Source organism: Hemiscyllium ocellatum, unplaced genomic scaffold, assembly GCF_020745735.1.
Source record: "Hemiscyllium ocellatum isolate sHemOce1 unplaced genomic scaffold, sHemOce1.pat.X.cur. scaffold_1594_pat_ctg1, whole genome shotgun sequence".
Classification (NCBI taxonomy): Eukaryota; Metazoa; Chordata; class Chondrichthyes; order Orectolobiformes; family Hemiscylliidae; genus Hemiscyllium; species Hemiscyllium ocellatum.
In genome coordinates, this window is record NW_026867826.1 from 69,886 (window position 1) to 83,977 (window position 14,092).

General features: G+C 42.4%; 4 non-coding genes across 4 annotated transcripts; all 4 read left to right on the plus strand.

The window, feature by feature from the left end:
* Positions 1-1,238: 1,238 nt before the first annotated feature.
* trnag-ucc (transfer RNA glycine (anticodon UCC)) lies at positions 1,239-1,310 on the plus strand. The gene has a single exon. It is a non-coding gene; the product is annotated as a tRNA-Gly (tRNA).
* A 2,403-nt stretch (positions 1,311-3,713) lies between these two features.
* Positions 3,714-3,785, plus strand: trnag-ucc (transfer RNA glycine (anticodon UCC)). The gene has a single exon. It is a non-coding gene; the product is annotated as a tRNA-Gly (tRNA).
* A 2,404-nt stretch (positions 3,786-6,189) lies between these two features.
* On the plus strand, positions 6,190-6,261 carry trnag-ucc (transfer RNA glycine (anticodon UCC)). The gene has a single exon. It is a non-coding gene; the product is annotated as a tRNA-Gly (tRNA).
* A 7,359-nt stretch (positions 6,262-13,620) lies between these two features.
* On the plus strand, positions 13,621-13,692 carry trnag-ucc (transfer RNA glycine (anticodon UCC)). Its single transcript has one exon. It is a non-coding gene; the product is annotated as a tRNA-Gly (tRNA).
* The last annotated feature ends 400 nt before the right edge of the window (positions 13,693-14,092 follow it).

A 14,092-nucleotide genomic window follows, 5' to 3' on the forward strand; every position in this document is an offset into this window, starting at 1 on the left:
GTCTGGTGTATCTATCACTGATGTGGAATTGGTGTCGGATATCAAATTTGCAGATGATAAAACATTAGTCATTGGTTTTGGGGAAGCTGTCTGCAGACTGTGGAATGCAATTCCCAGTTTGTTTAAATGGACCATTGATTTATTAGTGAGGGACTGGGGGAGGTACTTATTGTGAAAAGCATTGAGATGGATCTTTGATTTACTGTTGCGTGGACAGGGGGATTATGGATTTATAAAGGAAATGAGGGACAATTTTTTTACACATCGAGTGCTTGGTGCGTGCAATGAACTGTCAGAGAAAGTGGTGGACGCAGGTACAGTTACAACGTTGAAAAGACGCTTGGATAAGTTCACGAATAGGAAAGGTTTAGAGAGATATGACCAAATGCTCGCAAATGGGAAATGTTCAATTGCATGCAGGTGGTTACAGTTGTGTTTGGGGAAATGGTCAGCATAAACTGGCTGGACCTAAGGATCTGTTTCCATGCTGTATGACACTCTGATTCTAAAACTTTGAAAATCAGCCTGGTTTCTCTCCCTCCCAGCTGCGACTCCACCCTCCCCCTCTTCTACAATGTAACAGAGAAAACTACAAATCGATCAAGAGAATGGAAGTGCGGATTAATACAGATTTCTCGAGAGATTTCTGCTTCGTGAACTGTTACCAGGAGTTTCCTCTTCTCCAGAATTACTGCAGCATGTACTCAGTCTAAGAGTTCCTTCTTTTTGCCTTTTTGTTTGTGGAAAACCCTTCAGAAATGTTAAAAGCGGAAAGTAGTACAGATGCGGTAAATCAGAAAGAAAAAGCAAAGTTGGTGGGAAAAGTGTATGAAGAAAAAGGCGAAAGTGGGTAGTGCCACTGGTGGAGATGAGAGTGGTGGTGGAAAAGCAGAGCAGGTCAGACAGCATCCGAGGAGCAGGAGAATGGATGTTTGGGGCAAAAGCGTTTGTGAGAAGTTGACAAGTTTTGATTGTGTGACAGATCCCGGGTTGCGGTGAGATTTTGTTGATATTTTAGCTGTGGATTTATCTGAGATGATGATAAATGCTGGTTTGTGTGCATGAGAAAGTGTGAATGAAAAGGTATAATGAGAAGTATGGAAGGAGTAAAAGTCAGTCTTTTATTAGTGGTGAATTGCAATATTTCAGCGTAAAATTTGCAAGAAGACTGAAATTTCGAATGAAGAACTATTGGTCGAATTGCACATTAGCTGATGTGTGGAGGACATGTCCCAGTTGCGATGGTGGTATAGTGGTGAGCATAGCTGCCTTCCAAGCAGTTGACCCGGGTTCGATTCCCGGCCATCGCATGCTGTGGCTTTTAAACCGCTCAACACCAAAAGACCACTTTCCGCAGTGGGAATGAAACACTTCGATATGCACAGAAGCTTGAGTCAGCCACACGAACGGCGCCAAACCTCTGCAGTGCGGTTTCCCACCACTTTGAAATTGAGGAGGGACCCTAGAAGATTAAGGAGTCAGGGCGATACCCGTTTCAAATAAACTGGCGTCTTGACAGAAATCCTGAGTTTTTCATTTTATTTCTAGATTTCCCTCCTTTCAACATTACTCCCAGTGTTTTTGTGAAATACAGCCTAATATCAAGTGAAAACTGTCTGGGCAGTCCATTGTTTATGGGCACAGCATTACTTATGATATCAGGTCGGTTATTTTATTTTTGAATCGAAATGTACACCAATCTGATTGTGTCGTGCACAGACAGAATCTGTTTGCTGACTTCATTCACCCTGACAGACTCTTGAGTATTTCTGCGGGTTGGTTGCAATTCCCACTTGTGGTCAGTAGCGGTCACTAACTTGTGCAACAATGAAGTTCCCAGATCAGAGAGAATAAGAAAACAGACAATAATTGTTGCCCTTGTGTTGGACGGTGCAGGTCAGAAATAGGAGGAGTGGAGACCAGCTGCTTTTATATTTCCATTAATGAGCAAATGACTCGGTAAGACTCTGAGAGATGATAGAAATAACCACACGGTGAGTGAAAGTTCAATCCAAGATGAAGCTGAAAAGGAATCACACATTGTTACCTGATGAAGGAGCAGCTATTGCTTCCAAATAAAGCTGTTGGACTATACGCTGGTGTTATGTGGTTTTTAACATTGTCCACTCCAGTCCAACACCGGCTCCTCCACGTCATCATCCAAGATAGTCATCATGGAATTGTTAAGGGAAGATAGTGTCGGATGAACTTGACTGATTTGCTTTAAAGGATAAAGAAGAAGGAAGTGTTTGTGATGTAGACCAACCTGATGATAAGAAGAATACTGCATGTGTTTTGAAATAGTTGAGTTCCTCAAGGTTCAGAAACTGAACAGAAATTGCCGGAGAATCTGAGCAGTGTTGCACCTTCAGTGGGGAGAAAGCAGTGTTGCCATTTTGGGTTTGGTATGCCCCATTTGATGAAGTTTCGCAATTCTTTGATTTTTCCCCAGGCTTCAGTATTAGTCACCTGTTTGTCTGGTGTATCTATCACTGATGTGGAATTGGTGTCGGATATCAAATTTGCAGATGATAAAACATTAGTCATTGGTTTTGGGGAAGCTGTCTGCAGACTGTGGAATGCAATTCCCAGTTTGTTTAAATGGACCATTGATTTATTAGTGAGGGACTGGGGGAGGTACTTATTGTGAAAAGCATTGAGATGGATCTTTGATTTACTGTTGCGTGGACAGGGGGATTATGGATTTAAAAAGGAAATGAGGGACAATTTTTTTACACATCGAGTGCTTGGTGCGTGCAATGAACTGTCAGAGAAAGTGGTGGACGCAGGTACAGTTACAACGTTGAAAAGACGCTTGGATAAGTTCACGAATAGGAAAGGTTTAGAGAGATATGACCAAATGCTAGCAAATGGGAAATGTTCAATTGCATGCAGGTGGTTACAGTTGTGTTTGGGGAAATGGTCAGCATAAACTGGCTGGACCTAAGGATCTGTTTCCATGCTGTATGACACTCTGATTCTAAAACTTTGAAAATCAGCCTGGTTTCTCTCCCTCCCAGCTGCGACTCCACCCTCCCCCTCTTCTACAATGTAACAGAGAAAACTACAAATCGATCAAGAGAATGGAAGTGCGGATTAATACAGATTTCTCGAGAGATTTCTGCTTCGTGAACTGTTACCAGGAGTTTCCTCTTCTCCAGAATTACTGCAGCATGTACTCAGTCTAAGAGTTCCTTCTTTTTGCCTTTTTGTTTGTGGAAAACCCTTCAGAAATGTTAAAAGCGGAAAGTAGTACAGATGCGGTAAATCAGAAAGAAAAAGCAAAGTTGGTGGGAAAAGTGTATGAAGAGAAAGGCGAAAGTGGGTAGTGCCACTGGTGGAGATGAGAGTGGTGGTGGAAAAGCAGAGCAGGTCAGACAGCATCCGAGGAGCAGGAGAATGGATGTTTGGGGCAAAAGCGTTTGTGAGAAGTTGACAAGTTTTGATTGTGTGACAGATCCCGGGTTGCGGTGAGATTTTGTTGATATTTTAGCTGTGGATTTATCTGAGATGATGATAAATGCTGGTTTGTGTGCATGAGAAAGTGTGAATGAAAAGGTATAATGAGAAGTATGGAAGGAGTAAAAGTCAGTCTTTTATTAGTGGTGAATTGCAATATTTCAGCGTAAAATTTGCAAGAAGACTGAAATTTCGAGTGAAGAACTATTGGTCGAATTGCACATTAGCTGATGTGTGGAGGCCTTGTCTCAGTTGCGATGGTGGTATAGTGGTGAGCATAGCTGCCTTCCAAGCAGTTGACCCGGGTTCGATTCCCGGCCATCGCATGCTGTGGCTTTTAAACCGCTCAACACCAAAAAGACCACTTTCCGCAGTGGGAATGAAACACTTCGATATGCACAGAAGCTTGAGTCAGCCACACGAACGGCGCCAAACCTCTGCAGTGCGGTTTCCCACCACTTTGAAATTGAGGAGGGACCCTAGAAGATTAAGGAGTCAGGGCGATACCCGTTTCAAATAAACTGGCGTCTTGACAGAAATCCTGAGTTTTTCATTTTATTTCTAGATTTCACTCCTTTCAACATTACTCGCAGTGTTTTTGTGAAATACAGCCTAATATCAAGTGAAAACTGTCTGGGCAGTCCATTGTTTATGGGCACAGCATTACTTATGATATCAGGTCGGTTATTTTATTTTTGAATCGAAATGTACACCAATCTGATTGTGTCGTGCACAGACAGAATCTGTTTGCTGACTTCATTCACCCTGACAGACTCTTGAGTATTTCTGCGGGTTGGTTGCAATTCCCACTTGTGGTCAGTAGCGGTCACTAACTTGTGCAACAATGAAGTTCCCAGATCAGAGAGAATAAGAAAACAGACAATAATTGTTGCCCTTGTGTTGGACGGTGCAGGTCAGAAATAGGAGGAGTGGAGACCAGCTGCTTTTATATTTCCATTAATGAGCAAATGACTCGGTAAAACTCTGAGAGATGATAGAAATAACCACACGGTGAGTGAAAGTTCAATCCAAGATGAAGCTGAAAAGGAATCACACGTTGTTACCTGATGAAGGAGCAGCTATTGCTTCCAAATAAAGCTGTTGGACTATACGCTGGTGTTATGTGGTTTTTAACATTGTCCACTCCAGTCCAACACCGGCTCCTCCACGTCATCATCCAAGATAGTCATCATGGAATTGTTAAGGGAAGATAGTGTCGGATGAACTTGACTGATTTGCTTTAAAGGATAAAGAAGAAGGAAGTGTTTGTGATGTAGACCAACCTGATGATAAGAAGAATACTGCATGTGTTTTGAAATAGTTGAGTTCCTCAAGGTTCAGAAACTGAACAGAAATTGCCGGAGAATCTGAGCAGTGTTGCACCTTCAGTGGGGAGAAAGCAGTGTTGCCATTTTGGGTTTGGTATGCCCCATTTGATGAAGTTTCGCAATTCTTTGATTTTTCCCCAGGCTTCAGTATTAGTCACCTGTTTGTCTGGTGTATCTATCACTGATGTGGAATTGGTGTCGGATATCAAATTTGCAGATGATAAAACATTAGTCATTGGTTTTGGGGAAGCTGTCTGCAGACTGTGGAATGCAATTCCCAGTTTGTTTAAATGGACCATTGATTTATTAGTGAGGGACTGGGGGAGGTACTTATTGTGAAAAGCATTGAGATGGATCTTTGATTTACTGTTGCGTGGACAGGGGGATTATGGATTTAAAAAGGAAATGAGGGACAATTTTTTTACACATCGAGTGCTTGGTGCGTGCAATGAACTGTCAGAGAAAGTGGTGGACGCAGGTACAGTTACAACGTTGAAAAGACGCTTGGATAAGTTCACGAATAGGAAAGGTTTAGAGAGATATGACCAAATGCTCGCAAATGGGAAATGTTCAATTGCATGCAGGTGGTTACAGTTGTGTTTGGGGAAATGGTCAGCATAAACTGGCTGGACCTAAGGATCTGTTTCCATGCTGTATGACACTCTGATTCTAAAACTTTGAAAATCAGCCTGGTTTCTCTCCCTCCCAGCTGCGACTCCACCCTCCCCCTCTTCTACAATGTAACAGAGAAAACTACAAATCGATCAAGAGAATGGAAGTGCGGATTAATACAGATTTCTCGAGAGATTTCTGCTTCGTGAACTGTTACCAGGAGTTTCCTCTTCTCCAGAATTACTGCAGCATGTACTCAGTCTAACAGCTCCTTCTTTTTGCCTTTTTGTTTGTGGAAAACCCTTCAGAAATGTTAAAAGCGGAAAGTAGTACAGATGCGGTAAATCAGAAAGAAAAAGCAAAGTTGGTGGGAAAAGTGTATGAAGAGAAAGGCGAAAGTGGGTAGTGCCACTGGTGGAGATGAGAGTGGTGGTGGAAAAGCAGAGCAGGTCAGACAGCATCCGAGGAGCAGGAGAATGGATGTTTGGGGCAAAAGCGTTTGTGAGAAGTTGACAAGTTTTGATTGTGTGACAGATCCCGGGTTGCGGTGAGATTTTGTTGATATTTTAGCTGTGGATTTATCTGAGATGATGATAAATGCTGGTTTGTGTGCATGAGAAAGTGTGAATGAAAAGGTATAATGAGAAGTATGGAAGGAGTAAAAGTCAGTCTTTTATTAGTGGTGAATTGCAATATTTCAGCGTAAAATTTGCAAGAAGACTGAAATTTCGAATGAAGAACTATTGGTCGAATTGCACATTAGCTGATGTGTGGAGGACATGTCCCAGTTGCGATGGTGGTATAGTGGTGAGCATAGCTGCCTTCCAAGCAGTTGACCCGGGTTCGATTCCCGGCCATCGCATGCTGTGGCTTTTAAACCGCTCAACACCAAAAAGACCACTTTCCGCAGTGGGAATGAAACACTTCGATATGCACAGAAGCTTGAGTCAGCCACACGAACGGCGCCAAACCTCTGCAGTGCGGTTTCCCACCACTTTGAAATTGAGGAGGGACCCTAGAAGATTAAGGAGTCAGGGCGATACCCGTTTCAAATAAACTGGCGTCTTGACAGAAATCCTGAGTTTTTCATTTTATTTCTAGATTTCACTCCTTTCAACATTACTCGCAGTGTTTTTGTGAAATACAGCCTAATATCAAGTGAAAACTGTCTGGGCAGTCCATTGTTTATGGGCACAGCATTACTTATGATATCAGGTCGGTTATTTTATTTTTGAATCGAAATGTACACCAATCTGATTGTGTCGTGCACAGACAGAATCTGTTTGCTGACTTCATTCACCCTGACAGACTCTTGAGTATTTCTGCGGGTTGGTTGCAATTCCCACTTGTGGTCAGTAGCGGTCACTAACTTGTGCAACAATGAAGTTCCCAGATCAGAGAGAATAAGAAAACAGACAATAATTGTTGCCCTTGTGTTGGACGGTGCAGGTCAGAAATAGGAGGAGTGGAGACCAGCTGCTTTTATATTTCCATTAATGAGCAAATGACTCGGTCAAACTCTGAGAGATGATAGAAATAACCACACGGTGAGTGAAAGTTCAATCCAAGATGAAGCTGAAAAGGAATCACACATTGTTACCTGATGAAGGAGCAGCTATTGCTTCCAAATAAAGCTGTTGGACTATACGCTGGTGTTATGTGGTTTTTAACATTGTCCACTCCAGTCCAACACCGGCCTCTCCACGTCATCATCCAAGATAGTCATCATGGAATTGTTAAGGGAAGATAGTGTCGGATGAACTTGACTGATTTGCTTTAAAGGATAAAGAAGAAGGAAGTGTTTGTGATGTAGACCAACCTGATGATAAGAAGAATACTGCATGTGTTTTGAAATAGTTGAGTTCCTCAAGGTTCAGAAACTGAACAGAAATTGCCGGAGAATCTGAGCAGTGTTGCACCTTCAGTGGGGAGAAAGCAGTGTTGCCATTTTGGGTTTGGTATGTCCCCATTTGATGAAGTTTCGCAATTCTTTGATTTTTCCCCAGGCTTCAGTATTAGTCACCTGTTTGTCTGGTGTATCTATCACTGATGTGGAATTGGTGTCGGATATCAAATTTGCAGATGATAAAACATTAGTCATTGGTTTTGGGGAAGCTGTCTGCAGACTGTGGAATGCAATTCCCAGTTTGTTTAAATGGACCATTGATTTATTAGTGAGGGACTGGGGGAGGTACTTATTGTGAAAAGCATTGAGATGGATCTTTGATTTACTGTTGCGTGGACAGGGGGATTATGGATTTAAAAAGGAAATGAGGGACAATTTTTTTACACATCGAGTGCTTGGTGCGTGCAATGAACTGTCAGAGAAAGTGGTGGACGCAGGTACAGTTACAACGTTGAAAAGACGCTTGGATAAGTTCACGAATAGGAAAGGTTTAGAGAGATATGACCAAATGCTAGCAAATGGGAAATGTTCAATTGCATGCAGGTGGTTACAGTTGTGTTTGGGGAAATGGTCAGCATAAACTGGCTGGACCTAAGGATCTGTTTCCATGCTGTATGACACTCTGATTCTAAAACTTTGAAAATCAGCCTGGTTTCTCTCCCTCCCAGCTGCGACTCCACCCTCCCCCTCTTCTACAATGTAACAGAGAAAACTACAAATCGATCAAGAGAATGGAAGTGCGGATTAATACAGATTTCTCGAGAGATTTCTGCTTCGTGAACTGTTACCAGGAGTTTCCTCTTCTCCAGAATTACTGCAGCATGTACTCAGTCTAAGAGTTCCTTCTTTTTGCCTTTTTGTTTGTGGAAAACCCTTCAGAAATGTTAAAAGCGGAAAGTAGTACAGATGCGGTAAATCAGAAAGAAAAAGCAAAGTTGGTGGGAAAAGTGTATGAAGAGAAAGGCGAAAGTGGGTACTGCCACTGGTGGAGATGAGAGTGGTGGTGGAAAAGCAGAGCAGGTCAGACAGCATCCGAGGAGCAGGAGAATGGATGTTTGGGGCAAAAGCGTTTGTGAGAAGTTGACAAGTTTTGATTGTGCGACAGATCCCGGGTTGCGGTGAGATTTTGTTGATATTTTAGCTGTGGATTTATCTGAGATGATGATAAATGCTGGTTTGTGTGCATGAGAAAGTGTGAATGAAAAGGTATAATGAGAAGTATGGAACGAGTAAAAGTCAGTCTTTTATTAGTGGTGAATTGCAATATTTCAGCGTAAAATTTGCAAGAAGACTGAAATTTCGAATGAAGAACTATTGGTCGAATTGCACATTAGCTGATGTGTGGAGGACATGTCCCAGTTGCGATGGTGGTACAGTGGTGAGCATATCTGACTTCCAAGCCGTTGACCCGGGTTCGATTCCCGGCCATCGCATGCGGCGGCTTTTAAAACCGCTCAACACCAAAAAGACCACTTTCCGCAGTGGGAATGAAACACTTCGATATGCACAGAAGCTTGAGTCAGCCACACGAACGGCGCCAAACCTCTGCAGTGCGGTTTCCCACCACTTTGAAATTGAGGAGGGACCCTAGAAGATTAAGGAGTCAGGGCGATACCCGTTTCAAATAAACTGGCGTCTTGACAGAAATCCTGAGTTTTTCATTTTATTTCTAGATTTCCCTCCTTTCAACATTACTCGCAGTGTTTTTGTGAAATACAGCCTAATATCAAGTGAAAACTGTCTGGGCAGTCAATTGTTTATGGGCACAGCATTACTTATGATATCAGGTCGGTTATTTTATTTTTGAATCGAAATGTACACCAATCTGATTGTGTCGTGCACAGACAGAATCTGTTTGCTGACTTCATTCACCCTGACAGACTCTTGAGTATTTCTGCGGGTTGGTTGCAATTCCCACTTGTGGTCAGTAGCGGTCACTAACTTGTGCAACAATGAAGTTCCCAGATCAGAGAGAATAAGAAAACAGACAATAATTGTTGCCCTTGTGTTGGACGGTGCAGGTCAGAAATAGGAGGAGTGGAGACCAGCTGCTTTTATATTTCCATTAATGAGCAAATGACTCGGTAAAACTCTGAGAGATGATAGAAATAACCACACGGTGAGTGAAAGTTCAATCCAAGATGAAGCTGAAAAGGAATCACACGTTGTTACCTGATGAAGGAGCAGCTATTGCTTCCAAATAAAGCTGTTGGACTATACGCTGGTGTTATGTGGTTTTTAACATTGTCCACTCCAGTCCAACACCGGCTCCTCCACGTCATCATCCAAGATAGTCATCATGGAATTGTTAAGGGAAGATAGTGTCGGATGAACTTGACTGATTTGCTTTAAAGGATAAAGAAGAAGGAAGTGTTTGTGATGTAGACCAACCTGATGATAAGAAGAATACTGCATGTGTTTTGAAATAGTTGAGTTCCTCAAGGTTCAGAAACTGAACAGAAATTGCCGGAGAATCTGAGCAGTGTTGCACCTTCAGTGGGGAGAAAGCAGTGTTGCCATTTTGGGTTTGGTATGCCCCATTTGATGAAGTTTCGCAATTCTTTGATTTTTCCCCAGGCTTCAGTATTAGTCACCTGTTTGTCTGGTGTATCTATCACTGATGTGGAATTGGTGTCGGATATCAAATTTGCAGATGATAAAACATTAGTCATTGGTTTTGGGGAAGCTGTCTGCAGACTGTGGAATGCAATTCCCAGTTTGTTTAAATGGACCATTGATTTATTAGTGAGGGACTGGGGGAGGTACTTATTGTGAAAAGCATTGAGATGGATCTTTGATTTACTGTTGCGTGGACAGGGGGATTATGGATTTAAAAAGGAAATGAGGGACAATTTTTTTACACATCGAGTGCTTGGTGCGTGCAATGAACTGTCAGAGAAAGTGGTGGACGCAGGTACAGTTACAACGTTGAAAAGACGCTTGGATAAGTTCACGAATAGGAAAGGTTTAGAGAGATATGACCAAATGCTAGCAAATGGGAAATGTTCAATTGCATGCAGGTGGTTACAGTTGTGTTTGGGGAAATGGTCAGCATAAACTGGCTGGACCTAAGGATCTGTTTCCATGCTGTATGACACTCTGATTGTAAAACTTTGAAAATCAGCCTGGTTTCTCTCCCTCCCAGCTGCGACTCCACCCTCCCCCTCTTCTACAATGTAACAGAGAAAACTACAAATCGATCAAGAGAATGGAAGTGCGGATTAATACAGATTTCTCGAGAGATTTCTGCTTCGTGAACTGTTACCAGGAGTTTCCTCTTCTCCAGAATTACTGCAGCATGTACTCAGTCTAACAGTTCCTTCTTTTTGCCTTTTTGTTTGTGGAAAACCCTTCAGAAATGTTAAAAGCGGAAAGTAGTACAGATGCGGTAAATCAGAAAGAAAAAGCAAAGTTGGTGGGAAAAGTGTATGAAGAGAAAGGCGAAAGTGGGTACTGCCACTGGTGGAGATGAGAGTGGTGGTGGAAAAGCAGAGCAGGTCAGACAGCATCCGAGGAGCAGGAGAATGGATGTTTGGGGCAAAAGCGTTGTGAGAAGTTGACAAGTTTTGATTGTGTGACAGATCCCGGGTTGCGGTGAGATTTTGTTGATATTTTAGCTGTGGATTTATCTGAGATGATGATAAATGCTGGTTTGTGTGCATGAGAAAGTGTGAACGAAAAGGTATAATGAGAAGTATGGAACGAGTAAAAGTCAGTCTTTTATTAGTGGTGAATTGCAATATTTCAGCGTAAAATTTGCAAGAAGACTGAAATTTCGAATGAAGAACTATTGGTCGAATTGCACATTAGCTGATGTGTGGAGGACATGTCCCAGTTGCGATGGTGGTATAGTGGTGAGCATATCTGACTTCCAAGCCGTTGACCCGGGTTCGATTCCCGGCCATCGCATGCGGTGGCTTTTAAACCGCTCAACACCAAAAAGACCACTTTCCGCAGTGGGAATGAAACACTTCGATATGCACAGAAGCTTGAGTCAGCCACACGAACGGCGCCAAACCTCTGCAGTGCGGTTTCCCACCACTTTGAAATTGAGGAGGGACCCTAGAAGATTAAGGAGTCAGGGCGATACCCGTTTCAAATAAACTGGCGTCTTGACAGAAATCCTGAGTTTTTCATTTTATTTCTAGATTTCCCTCCTTTCAACATTACTCGCAGTGTTTTTGTGAAATACAGCCTAATATCAAGTGAAAACTGTCTGGGCAGTCAATTGTTTATGGGCACAGCATTACTTATGATATCAGGTCGGTTATTTTATTTTTGAATCGAAATGTACACCAATCTGATTGTGTCGTGCACAGACAGAATCTGTTTGCTGACTTCATTCACCCTGACAGACTCTTGAGTATTTCTGCGGGTTGGTTGCAATTCCCACTTGTGGTCAGTAGCGGTCACTAACTTGTGCAACAATGAAGTTCCCAGATCAGAGAGAATAAGAAAACAGACAATAATTGTTGCCCTTGTGTTGGACGGTGCAGGTCAGAAATAGGAGGAGTGGAGACCAGCTGCTTTTATATTTCCATTAATGAGCAAATGACTCGGTAAAAACTCTGAGAGATGATAGAAATAACCACACGGTGAGTGAAAGTTCAATCCAAGATGAAGCTGAAAAGGAATCACACATTGTTACCTGATGAAGGAGCAGCTATTGCTTCCAAATAAAGCTGTTGGACTATACGCTGGTGTTATGTGGTTTTTAACATTGTCCACTCCAGTCCAACACCGGCTCCTCCACGTCATCATCCAAGATAGTCATCATGGAATTGTTAAGGGAAGATAGTGTCGGATGAACTTGACTGATTTGCTTTAAAGGATAAAGAAGAAGGAAGTGTTTGTGATGTAGACCAACCTGATGATAAGAAGAATACTGCATGTGTTTTGAAATAGTTGAGTTCCTCAAGGTTCAGAAACTGAACAGAAATTGCCGGAGAATCTGAGCAGTGTTGCACCTTCAGTGGGGAGAAAGCAGTGTTGCCATTTTGGGTTTGGTATGTCCCCATTTGATGAAGTTTCGCAATTCTTTGATTTTTCCCCAGGCTTCAGTATTAGTCACCTGTTTGTCTGGTGTATCTATCACTGATGTGGAATTGGTGTCGGATATCAAATTTGCAGATGATAAAACATTAGTCATTGGTTTTGGGGAAGCTGTCTGCAGACTGTGGAATGCAATTCCCAGTTTGTTTAAATGGACCATTGATTTATTAGTGAGGGACTGGGGGAGGTACTTATTGTGAAAAGCATTGAGATGGATCTTTGATTTACTGTTGCGTGGACAGGGGGATTATGGATTTAAAAAGGAAATGAGGGACAATTTTTTTACACATCGAGTGCTTGGTGCGTGCAATGAACTGTCAGAGAAAGTGGTGGACGCAGGTACAGTTACAACGTTGAAAAGACGCTTGGATAAGTTCACGAATAGGAAAGGTTTAGAGAGATATGACCAAATGCTAGCAAATGGGAAATGTTCAATTGCATGCAGGTGGTTACAGTTGTGTTTGGGGAAATGGTCAGCATAAACTGGCTGGACCTAAGGATCTGTTTCCATGCTGTATGACACTCTGATTCTAAAACTTTGAAAATCAGCCTGGTTTCTCTCCCTCCCAGCTGCGACTCCACCCTCCCCCTCTTCTACAATGTAACAGAGAAAACTACAAATCGATCAAGAGAATGGAAGTGCGGATTAATACAGATTTCTCGAGAGATTTCTGCTTCGTGAACTGTTACCAGGAGTTTCCTCTTCTCCAGAATTACTGCAGCATGTACTCAGTCTAACAGTTCCTTCTTTTTGCCTTTTTGTTTGTGGAAAACCCTTCAGAAATGTTAAAAGCGGAAAGTAGTACAGATGCGGTAAATCAGAAAGAAAAAGCAAAGTTGGTGGGAAAAGTGTATGAAGAGAAAGGCGAAAGTGGGTACTGCCACTGGTGGAGATGAGAGTGGTGGTGGAAAAGCAGAGCAGGTCAGACAGCATCCGAGGAGCAGGAGAATGGATGTTTGGGGCAAAAGCGTTTGTGAGAAGTTGACAAGTTTTGATTGTGTGACAGATCCCGGGTTGCGGTGAGATTTTGTTGATATTTTAGCTGTGGATTTATCTGAGATGATGATAAATGCTGGTTTGTGTGCATGAGAAAGTGTGAATGAAAAGGTATAATGAGAAGTATGGAACGAGTAAAAGTCAGTCTTTTATTAGTGGTGAATTGCAATATTTCAGCGTAAAATTTGCAAGAAGACTGAAATTTCGAATGAAGAACTATTGGTCGAATTGCACATTAGCTGATGTGTGGAGGACATGTCCCAGTTGCGATGGTGGTATAGTGGTGAGCATAGCTGCCTTCCAAGCAGTTGACCCGGGTTCGATTCCCGGCCATCGCATGCTGCGGCTTTTAAACCGCTCAACACCAAAAAGACCACTTTCCGCAGTGGGAATGAAACACTTCGATATGCACAGAAGCTTGAGTCAGCCACACGAACGGCGCCAAACCTCTGCAGTGCGGTTTCCCACCACTTTGAAATTGAGGAGGGACCCTAGAAGATTAAGGAGTCAGGGCGATACCCGTTTCAAATAAACTGGCGTCTTGACAGAAATCCTGAGTTTTTCATTTTATTTCTAGATTTCCCTCCTTTCAACATTACTCGCAGTGTTTTTGTGAAATACAGCCTAATATCAAGTGAAAACTGTCTGGGCAGTCCATTGTTTATGGGCACAGCATTACTTATGATATCAGGTCGGTTATTTTATTTTTGAATCGAAATGTACACCAATCTGATTGTG